This window comes from Fukomys damarensis, unplaced genomic scaffold (assembly GCF_012274545.1).
Source record: "Fukomys damarensis isolate Sample0158 unplaced genomic scaffold, DMR_v1.0_HiC HiC_scaffold_11, whole genome shotgun sequence".
In the NCBI taxonomy this organism is placed as follows: Eukaryota; Metazoa; Chordata; class Mammalia; order Rodentia; family Bathyergidae; genus Fukomys; species Fukomys damarensis.
In genome coordinates, this window is record NW_022900923.1 from 16367455 (window position 1) to 16379346 (window position 11892).

Here is an 11892-nt window from a genome sequence, read left to right on the forward strand (position 1 = left end):
TTAATATATATTTAATTAACATATATTTTAATTTATATATTTTAATTGCCTGTTAATTTTACAAAATGTTGGGTTTGAATGCATATGCAAATTTTTGTCATATCCACCCCTCCATTATCTTTCCTTGCACCTCTTTTCTCTCCCCTGACTCCCTTCCTCTGTCTAATAATAGTCTCCTCATTGTTTAAATTATTCCCCAACAACTAGGCTCCTGCAAGCTAATGTTATTCTGTAAAGATTGGATGTTCCTATTTTATGGTATATTAATGTTCTCTTTTCCTCCTCACCCTCCTTTTTAGTCCTTCTTCCCTCTTCTTCATTGCTCCTCCCCTGGGGCCCAGCTCAACAACTGAAGGCTTTTCCTCTCCCTCCTTCCGTCCCTGTCTCTCCTTCGCTGGGAATCTCTGCTTCAAGTCCAGGTGGACACAGGCACAGAACTGAATTTAAACCAAACTTCACCCAGTGGGTTGCAGAAGCTCTTCCTCCCAGTCAGCCCCTCAGAGCAAATGCTTGTTCTCGAGAGGAACAAACCAAAATGGATTGCTTCACACAAAAGAGGCAGACAGAAGAAAGGCCATGTCATTTCCTGTGCTGAGATCATGACTTAATACTCAGCAACTTGGGTCAAACCTTTAACCAAAATGAGGAAGTCCAGGTAGACAGATAATTACGAGGGTAGAATATATATATATATATTTAATTATAGAAAAAGTGAGTTTCAGTGACTAATGAAGTCAACCACTTTGGGGATTAACGTCATTGGTTTGGTTTTGAGCACGGCGAGTCTGAGGTCCAGGGGAAGTTCACGTGGAGACGTCTCACCAGAAGGATTGATGCACAGGAGAGACGGCAGGGCCAGTTACAGATTTAGGAATTGCCTGCATGTCTGAAGCTTTGGGAAGTGACATGGCTACATGAGCAAGGGTAAATCCTGAGGCTGGGGCTGAGCCTTAGATTATACCCGATTTGGCAGATGGAAGAGGAAGTAAGACTGAGAAAGATTAGCATTTTTGGCAGAGGAATTGTGCCTACATAGCCTCTTGCACACCAAGGCAATTGAATTCTGAGAAGGTAGGTATGGTTATGAGTGTCTGTGGCTAAAAAGAGACAGGAACATGACCAATGAGTAAAAGCCATCCTTTGTGGTGACCAGGGCCACTGGGGACATTTGAGAAGGTAGTTTCAGGGGAGTGCTGTGCATGTTTGCAATTAGGAAGTGATTCTGTGGTGAGGAAACAAGGGGGGGACCAAACAATGTTTCAAAAACTTTAGACAGGAAATTAAGGAAGAAAAAACTCTAGAGCTTATCTACACTGAAGAATGAAGTGTTAGGTGTCCTCGCTGCTCTGGATCTTAGAGGCCTTGCATTTATGACATCTGTGCAATTTGTTATAATTACTCTTATTTTAAATAAATGCCTACTTTTCAAAAGCTAGTTTTATACTTGTAATTTTGTATTCTGTTCTGAAGGATGCCACGCAAATTAAGATTACTTAAACCCAACGCTGAATACTCCCCAGTAAGGATCTATGTAAACAGAACAGATTTATCAGTAAGAAGATTTCTCTTTTCCTGTCTTCTCTGGCCCAAGAAAAATTTTAGTAGAGATGAGTCCTAACTCTTCCAGGGAACTTGCTGGCATGTTGGTGGCGATCAAGCAAACGCAACAATGAAACTACTTTGAACATCTTATGGGTGACTCATTTTGACTCCTCCTAGTGAGGCCTTTCTTCCTTTCCTTTGACCCCCCCACCATTGATGCCAGTTGGTGGATCAATTTAGCGACCATTACTCTAGAAGTTCCCTTAGTGGGTGAGATTGAGTGACTGGGTCCTGTGTCAACTTGAGGTTCTGTATTTGTTTCAAAGAGCAGGATTTCAAGGGCATCCTGTGAGTGAGGGAGAGGTGGATAGCAAGGAGGTGGGTAGCTGTTTGCTTCCAGGAGGTTGGGAAGGGGGCAGTTTGGGAGGATTTGTGTAGGTGAGCTGTCTGGGGTAAGCAGTGCCAGGGATTTTTGGAACCGGCCAAGGGCACAGGCTCAGCTGACAGCATGAGGGAAGGGTGGAAAATTGTGCCTGGGAGGGTATGCAGGGGGAAGTGTGGGAAGGTGCCCGCGATGTCGGGGTGGGTGTGGCTGCCTCAGATGCCTCAGAGCGCCTCACTCACAGGAAGCTCGTCTGATCACTGACTCGTGGCGTGGCCTGCTCCTCTTCCTGTACTTTAGTTTCCCTTTGACAAGAAGAGAAGCACCCCAAAGCACTGGAATCCGGGGAACAGAAGCCAGCACAAGAGACTGGCGTGCAGGAGAAGCCCAGGGGATTCGTCCAACTTGACAGTCAAGCTGCACCGTTAGAATGATGATTCCTTGGAAACTGACAGCATGATAGATTAATCTTCATAGGCTGTGAGGACTTTTCCCAGACTTTTTTCCAGTGAAGCCCCACAAACATTCCTGTTAAATCGCTCCCTAGTCTCAAAGAATTCAGTAACTTTGACTGATTGTGAATGTGACCAAATATCAAGCCCCCCTTCTGGATTCTGAAGCCCTGTGTTATCTTTACTCACCCTGACTGCTCTTCCTTTCCCCTACTTGACCCTGTCACTCAGTGTGTGAGCGCTGCCCTCCACTGTGGTTCTGTGTAAATGTCCTCTCCTCACAAGGTCTTAACTGACCTGTGGCTGTAGGCTGACTTCATACTCCATCCCAGTTGTCTGTATTATTATATTCTATTACTAAAACATTCACTGGCTACATTAGGTGTTGACTGCTATAGGATTTATTGAGTGTGTATTGTATAGTTGGTGCTATGTTTGTTTTCACCTTCAAGTCTCATAACTTGTATTATTATTTCTATTACACAGGAGAAACTGAAACTTAAGAGAAATCAAGCAATGAATTAGGCACAGGAAACACAGCTAGCAGCATAGTGAAAAGCCTAGAAACTACCAAGTCTGACCTTAGAATCTGTCCTCTTCCACATATTTAATTAATTTTAAGTGCTGTCTTTTGAATGCAAGGTATTATCATGCATTTCAGATCAGCCTGTTCAAGGACTTTTTAAGTGATCAGGAACATTGATCTAGATTCTTTAACCATGTTGCCTATTGTTATCCATGATATCAAATGATATATGCTTTGTTCTTTTGCAAAAGGAAATCGTAAAGTTAATTCTCTCCTTTTAACTCATCAAATTTTCCTTCTTGCAAACTAAGTAATTCCAATGCAATGATTTGGTGGAGAGCTTTGAGGAAATGTATTACAGAAAGTTCTGCTCATAAGAATCACCCAGATCTCACTGAAAAGCAGGTTCTGATGGAGGAGGGCTCCAGGACTGATCCTGAGATTCTTCTTTGCATTAATCATCGATGCTGATTCTCCTAGGTGGGGTTCACACTCTGAGTAGCCAGGGTCTAAGACATATCGGTTGGCTTTTCCTCCTGCTTCCAGTAGAAGAAACAAAGTCCTAGAAACTAGCCATCTGGGGGCAGATCCTGGCAAGCACTGAGAAAGCACATATGCAATTACACTAGAATTTCATCTGCAGGAGATCAGGGGTCTTTTTCTATCTCACAACATATTTCCCATTCCTAGACAGAGTTAGAGCTCAAAAATTATTAGACAGAGAACTAAAAGAACTGCTTAGAAGGGTAGACAATAGTCTATAGCCTTATCCTCCCATTTCTTAGCAATTCTGCTATCTGAATGGGATCCATATATGCAGGTGAAATTCTTTGCTGGACAGTTATTTACATGGGGAAGGTGAGAAGGAAGGTGTACATGGGAGCATGAGGAAGAGAGCGAGATTCTAAGACTGGAACTTCTTTGATTAATAGCCAAGTCCTTTCTGGATTTGTCTTCTCTGGTTTAGAGCCATATGTAGTGGGCAATTCCCTAGTGCTCTGGAACTGGGTAGATTTCTGGACAGCTGTGTTCATTCATCTGGCATATATGTGAACACATGGTTCTAGGACCTCTAGATACCTTACTGAACAAAGACCTATAGCTTCACAGCGCTTTAATTGCAGCCGATAGAAAAAAAATAATAAATAAATGAGTGTATGGTATGCTATAAGGTGATAGCAGCTTTAAAAATAAAACAAAAGAAAGCAAAAAAGGGGAAGTATGGGAGTGGAAGGTGGAAGGTGATTGTGGTACTAAGTAGGGTAGGCAGAGTGGGTCCCATTGAGAAGGTGGTGTTTCTCCAGACAGAAGTAAGAGCTACAATACGGTATGGAGGGCAGGAGAGTACCAGAATGTTCAGGAGATGGTAAGGCCAGGGTGTCTGGGATGGAGTGAGAATTGAGGGGGGTCATATGGAGTGAGGTCAGAGAACTAGGAGGTTAAGGGAAGGTGATTTAGCTCCATGTTGGGCACTATAAGGACTTTGGCTTTCTTCTGAGTAAACTGTGGAGCCTCTTAGAGTTTTGATCATAGTAGTAGTATGAGCTGACGAGCTGACTTGTGTTTGAGTAGGGTCTCTCTGACTCCCATTTTGAGAACAGAATAAGACTGGGCAAGGGCAAAGGCAAAGACTAGAAGACAATAAAGGCTGTAGGGGATATGATAAGTATGATAAGAATCCAGAATTGATCATGGGAGCCAGGAAGCGGGGCCACTGGTGATTCTGATAGGAACAGTTTAGATAGTGTCATAGAATAAACAACTGATTGAAATTTAAGAAAAAGGAAGAAGCTGAGCACAGTGTATGCCTGTACTCCCAGGATGATGGGAGGATGAGGCAGGAGGATTACAAGTTCAAGCCCAGCCTGGGCAACTTAATAATTTGGTGAGATACTAACTCAAAATAAAAGTAAAAAGATCTGGTAAAGAAGCTCAGTGTGAAGGCTCTGGGATTAATCTGGAGGGAGAGAGAGAGAGAGACCTGTGAAAAGACACTTCCTGCTGTGGTCTTGTCTGAAGGCAGGCTTTGGCTGAGGTTTAAATTTTTTTCTTAACGAACAAGGCCTATAAGTACGTGAAATTTAGACCGAATTATTTCTGGTAAACAGACATTTGAGGGGACAGATGATTCATCTCAAGATGGTCTGCTGTCATTTTACTATAATTGCTGGAGATTATACAGACAGATGAAAGTGAATTATTGAAGTCAAACACAAAACTTCCTCAATCTATAACGTCCTTGTTAAAACCACAGGACCAAAAAGGTGTATTTTATGTAATCAACCCAGAATGCATATTTAAAAATCACATGTTACATGATAACTATTTTATCTGTCAGTTAAAAATTGTTGAAACCAATCACAATGGTGCATACCTGTAATTGCTACTCAGGAGGCTGCGGCAGGAGGATTACAAGTTTGAGGCCAGGCAGGGCAACTTAGTAAGACTGTCTCAAAATTAAAGATAAAAAGGGCAAAAATGTAGCTGAGTAGGAAAATGACCCTGGATTTGCTCCCCAATACCAAATTAAGAAGATTTTTTATTTTATTTTATTTCATTTCAGTAGTGCTGGAGATTCAATCAAGGCCTTTGCACTGAGAAACATTCCCCACACACACACACACACACACACACACACACACACACACACGTGTGTGTGTGTGTGTGTGTGTGTAAGTTTGAGACAGGATCTCACTAAGTTGTTAAACTGCCCAGGCTGGGGTCCAAACTGACATCCTTCTTTCTCAGCCTCCCAGAGGGCTGGGATTACAGGCATGTGCAACCATGACTGGCCTGTTTTAGTTTGTTGGTTTTCTCCTCCGTGCAGTCTACTATTCATTATGTGCCTCACCATCCAGTCTAAAAGGAAACGAACAAAAGACAAAAGCAAAATAAAACAAAACACCCCTGCTCCCCCAAACCAGAATGCATCTCTTCCTTTCTTATCACAACATTAAAAACCCAGTTAGATTTCAAACAATACCTGCATGAATACTGGACATTCCTTGGAACCTCGTAATACTTTAATGTGGTTGTCGGTTGTTTTGAATCTTTCCCTTCTGAAGGAAAATATAAGTCAAACCATTTGCTTGTACTTTGTGTACACGGATAAGTAGTTTTTAGATGTGTGTAGTAGTGTGTGTAAATGGCATAGGCTTTCCTATCTGAGAGTACAAACACATTATTTAATTGTGCTAATGGATTCCCTGGGAAGTGTCCACAGTGTGTTCTGTTGCTGTTTTGTTCCCTCCTATATAAGCCCAGAGAAAGGCCATGTGGTGAAACAGCCTGTAATGTCCCTTTGGAACAGAATCAGCAAGCACCATCCAGACATCGTGACCTTCACGGAAGAGAAAAACCCCGTAATGAGCTGTAGGTTCCATTTCAACTGTGGACCACACGGAGGCCGTCTCTGGTCATAGCGATATAAATGTGACCGTGGACCTCCAAATATATCGGGGAAATATAACTCCCAACTCGCTAGACGTCCGGCACGGAGTTTGTGTTCCCTACAACTGAAGAATGAATTCTAAGGCTCAACAGAGGTTAAGAGCAGGACATATTTTTTGAGGGGAAAGACACAGCTCCTGAGAGGCAGGAGGGGACCAGAAAGAGGGTCACAGAGGACCCTACATCTCAGGGGAAGTTTTAGAGAGTGCCATCACGTGGGCACACTGTGGATTGCAGCTATGGTCAGCCAGTGAGATTGTAAGTTGCTTAGGTAACATCGATCCAATGGGGAAGCAAATGAAGTAGCACACGTACAGGGAAGGAACCAAGAGCTTTTCAGGAAGGGATGAGTCCAGGGATCTTGGTCACCCACCAAGGTGACTGAGGTCTGTCTAGACTTCATTAGAGCAAGCCTTACCACTTAACTCAGGCCTGGTCATTTTGTCTTTATCCTGAGGCCTGGCCTCTCACAGATGAGCCTCTAGCCACAGTTGTAATGCGGTTTTTACCTGTGTCCTCACTCTCTGGAGGGCCGAGCCCTGTCTGACTACTTATAATATTTCTGCCTAGCTTAGCTGTCTATAATAATAGCAGTGCAAAATACTAGCATTATGGTCATTTTCATGATCTTTGGGAAAGAAGGGTTGAGAGCAACAGACCACAGGCCCCCACCCCTCATGGAGTTCAGGGGCGCTATGGCAGCTGGAAAACTACCAGGCTCAGGTGCATTGTAACTACTGCAAATACCCAAAGTCAGTACGATAAATACAGCTTCTGACTGGGGCGAGGGAGAGACTGAAAGAGGGAAAGAGGACTTAGCTATCTGCAGTGCATCTCAAAATGAATATTCCTCACACTTACTCTCTGGGCCTCCTCCCCATCCCTACCTTCTTCCTGTTCTGAATCTCAGCACACAGACCTGCCCTCCATCACTAGGCCAGAGAGCTAGGGGTCCCTGGGACCAGCACTTCTCCTTGTGTCTAACTCTCTGTCAAGCCCACTGCTTACACACTTTTCATGCCCGTGCATGCTTCCCCATCCGGGTCCTCTTTCTTGTGCTTTAGTGCTCTCTGCTCCCCGCTTGACCTCCGGGAACACAGTTCTTCACCCTGCTATTAGACTACTACAATCACAGGCCTGATCATGCCATTTGCTCTTCTGCTTAATACTTTCCACGGCTTCTGGCTGACTTCAGTCTGGCCCCAGGCTCTTCGTGCGGCTCACCCGGTGATGACTACACCGGCAGCCTCACCTGGAGCCCCCTCTGTCCCAGCGGTAACTGAGGGCTGTCAGCATCTCCTCCTGACAGTCTCCTCGTGCCTCCAGTTTGGATTTTCACCAGAACCTCCCTCCTGTACCTTGTATTTGGGCTGGGGCTTAATTCATGTTGAATGAAGAACGTTTGGACACTGAGAGATTCAAGTAAAGGAACATCCCACTTGACGGTTCTGAGACAGACATCTTCCTGGCCAAGGATGTGGGAAACAGGTTCCAGTGAGCCTGTACTGAGAGTTCCTTCTGCCTGACAGGCACATTTTTTATTTTCTTGCTTATAACTCGATTAGACCACACTGCTGTTCTTTGTTACTTTACGTTTGTCTTATTTTATGACCTGAATTCATTTAAAACAATTTAGTGCTCTAAAGATGGGGGAATGGGTCTGTTTCTTTTAGTGGGGAAAACTTCTCTCCCCAGTGCGAGGTGGGTGGCGGTCGCCCAGGGTCGTCCGGGTCCTACTTGTTTCTGAGTGAGAGAACACCTGCAGTCCACAGACTGGAAACACTGAAGAGCTGAGCTTTTTCTTTTGATCTCTCCCATCCTGTGGTGTTTCAGGTCTGCTGAGCACTGATTTCCACTGCAGATACTGTTCATCTGCATGTGTCACCCGGTTCCCTCTGCTTGCCAACTTTTACTTTTTGTTTAATCAGGCAACCCCGTGGGGGTGGAAACTTATTCATCGTTCCAAGTAGCACATACTCAGACCCCTCCAGGTTGTTTGCAGCGTCTCCAAAGTGCGAAATAATCAGGTGTCTCTGGGGACACCCGCCTGCAGTGCAAATGGGTATTTTCCGCTCTGGCTCTGCAGGCTGATCTGGCTCCTTTTCATGAGATGGGGAGACGACGTGTGTGTGTGTGTGCGCGGGGAGATGAGAAAACGGCCTTTTGTCTTTTCTGATAACCTCAGCATTTCGTTTTCAAGCAACACGGAGAATGTCTAAGAAGGCAATAGGCTTTGGGGTCTGTACCCAACCCTCTCCCCGTCCTCACCCCAATGCCGATTCTGCATGGACCTGGGTGGGATGGGCTGGCGAGAATAACTTCCTTCTTGTCTTTGCTCTTAGAGATCCCTCCGGAAGTTTCTGTCTCAACAGCAGAGGCTGCATTTTATTAACAAACAAGCTCCGTCTCTAGACAAAAATGTTGAGTAATTTCCTCTAGAGGCTGAAGAATAAAATAAAATGATCAGAGAAGTCCAACCCATGTCACGGAGAATTGTCCTTTCCACCCAACATTAAAATCAAAATGATAGCATAAAACTGCTAAATAAATGAAAAATTCAATTAAATCTGAACGACGACCCTGGCTTGGTGGCCCATGCCTGTAATCCCAGCACTTGGGAGGCTGAGGCAGGAGGATTGCTGCGAGTTCAAGACCAGCCTGGGCTACATAGTGAGTTCCAGGTCAGTCTCAACTACATAGTGAGACCCTGTCTCAAAAAAAAACAAAAAAAACAAAAAACAAAAAAACCCAAACAACAAAAAACAAAAAACAAAAAAAATCTGAAGGACGATAATAGCTTTTAAAAGAGAAACTAATTTATAAAGTACACAGGCTCCACTAGTCCATGGTTATCCCAGCAGCCAGGCTGATCTCTGAAGATGTAAATTTGATCCTACATTCCCTTCATCAGGCTCTTAATAACCTTCTATTACTCTATAGATAAAATGCAGACTCTTGATGGTAGCCACTGCACTCCAGCCACAGTACAGTTCAGTTTCTGGAACCTCTCTATCCTCAGGGCCTTTGCATACATTGTTTCTTCTTGGAATAATTGTTTCTTTTAACTCATTGGCTCTCAGACCATCTTCTCAGAAAGGTCTTCCACAACCACACTAAGACAGACCATCTAGCGTGGCCTATTCTATTACCATATGTCTTTATCAATAGTATTTGATTATCAATTTGTTTATTTTCTTGTATATTGCCTGTTACTCTATATTGGCCCACCACAACTATCCTTATCATTTTTCTTCTCTGCCCTTTCTCTTTGATTTTGTTTCGCTTTTAAGATGAAGAAGTGATTCTTTACAGATTATTTTTTAAGTTATGGTGTGGTTCACATACAATAAAGACAATTTGAATGTTTACCCTTCACAGTAAGCTGTGGAATTTTTCCATCATCTGTTAAAGTTTCCTTATGTTCCTCTCTAATTAATTCTTTACCTGCAGTAACTGTTTTTTGACTTGTAATATTATTCATCAGTTTTACCTATTCTTGCCTTCTTTCTTTCAATATAACACCTATCAGAGTCATTTACGCTGTTTGTTGTATCAGAAGTTCATTTTCTTCCATCTAACCAATGTACCAAAAATCGTTTCTCCACTCTATTGATGACATTTGGGTTGATTATTATGGGTAATGCTACTATTATGAACATTTTGTACAAGTATTGCGATGGACATATGTGTTCATTTCACTTGGTCAAATATCTAGAAATAGATTTTCTGAGTCATATGGTAGATGTATATTTAACCTTAAAAATGACAAAAATACTGTCTTTCAAAATTTGCTAACTTCTACTAATTTCTATTTCAGGGCCTGCTCCATAATAGTTATTTATTATCTCTCTGTTGAAAGATTTAACGCTCTTTTTAGTGTTCTGACTTCTGAGCTGTGTGTATCCGTCATTATGATGGACAATAGACTTTAGCAGTAAAAAGGTCCATTTTATGTTTAGCTCTCACTCTCAGTATTTTGTTGTTTTACTTTGCCCTTTCTCTCTTCGTTCCTTCTTTTCTTAGTAACCACTGCTCCGTAAGGAGAAAGTCCTTCCCATCCTGTGGTTACAGTATTTCTTCCCAAGAGGCTGGACTACTGGTTTATGGCCCACTGGGAAACAGGTAAAATATGCCGGAGTCTTCTAGAAGGCCCAGGGCAGAGCTGAACAATGCCACTCAGCTCTCCTTATTCTTTATTAGGATGAAAACTCATTACTTCCTCTCAGTACCAGTGAGTCAGGCCCAGATCAAGGCTTTGTGGGTGGAGACGATGGGCACTTCGTTGAGGGTGAAGATTCAAGTCTCAGTCCTGACTTGAAGCGATCCACACAGGTCTACGGTCCCGCTGTACCCTCCTTATTCCTTCCGCTTTCCCAGGAAATCTTCAGGGTGCTCAGGAAGCCTCTGGGATCCCAGCAGGTGAGTGAACCTGGAGTGCAGGCAAATGGGGTGTCGGTGGCCGAGGGATGAAGAGGGAACCGAGTGGGTGTGATTTTACCGATTTAAGAAATCAGACGCCGGCTTTGTGAGCAGCTCCTTAAAAGGCAAAGTCCCTCTGTGGTTCATGAATATTTGCATAACTGCTAATTAATACTTGGGAGAAGTGAATCATGAGAAGGTCACGGGGGCTGATATTTCTATTAAGCTTGGTGGAATCTTGCGGTGGGCATGGCTGGCCCGGGCCCCTGTACATGACAACATGTAATATCCTGGTCAGAAGCCCCTTCACTTCTAGCAATTGGTTAGGGTTGTGGTGCCCGAGAGCAGTGATGACTCAGAAAGCTTCCAGACATTAGATGGGGGAATAGAGAACCCTTTGATTTTCATTTCCCAGGATGGGAGAGAACTTGGGCAACATCTAGGTAGAAGGGCTTGTAATATTGTGTAAAGCCATTCGAAACGTTTTCATAATTCTCATGTTTCTATCTCAAAATACATTTTATGTTAAAGCTGTAGTTTTCAAGAAAGTATAATACAAAGCAGCTAAACAAGGTAACCAAAACTTACTAGAGGAAAGTGTTTATACCCAAAGGGGAGCATATTGTCAGTATGATCTGGTACAGAATTCCGCTCTGATCTTCCTGGGAGCCTTAGCAGAAAACAAAACAAAACCAGAAACTAAAAATGTACAAAGAGAAATAGTTTCTTTGGTTTGATAAAGGGCACCATAAAAATCCAATGGCATAGCTGGGAGTGGTGGTGCAGCCTGTAATCCCAGAACTCGGGAGGCTGAGGCAGGAGGATCGCTGTGAGTTTGAGACCAGCATGGGCTACATAATGAGTTCCAGGTCAGTCTCAACTACATAGTGAGACCCTGTCTCCAAAAACAAAACAAAACAAAACAAAAAAGATTATCTAATTTGACAGTGTTAGAGTTTTGTGAACTTATTGCTAGAGTTCTTAATATTCGTATGCAGTGGACTCTTTTTGAAATACTATTTTGCAACATGAATAAAAGTATATAGGATAATGTAGAAAACAATTATATTGAATGTACTTATCAATCTATTTGAAAAATTGTGATACATTAATATATATAT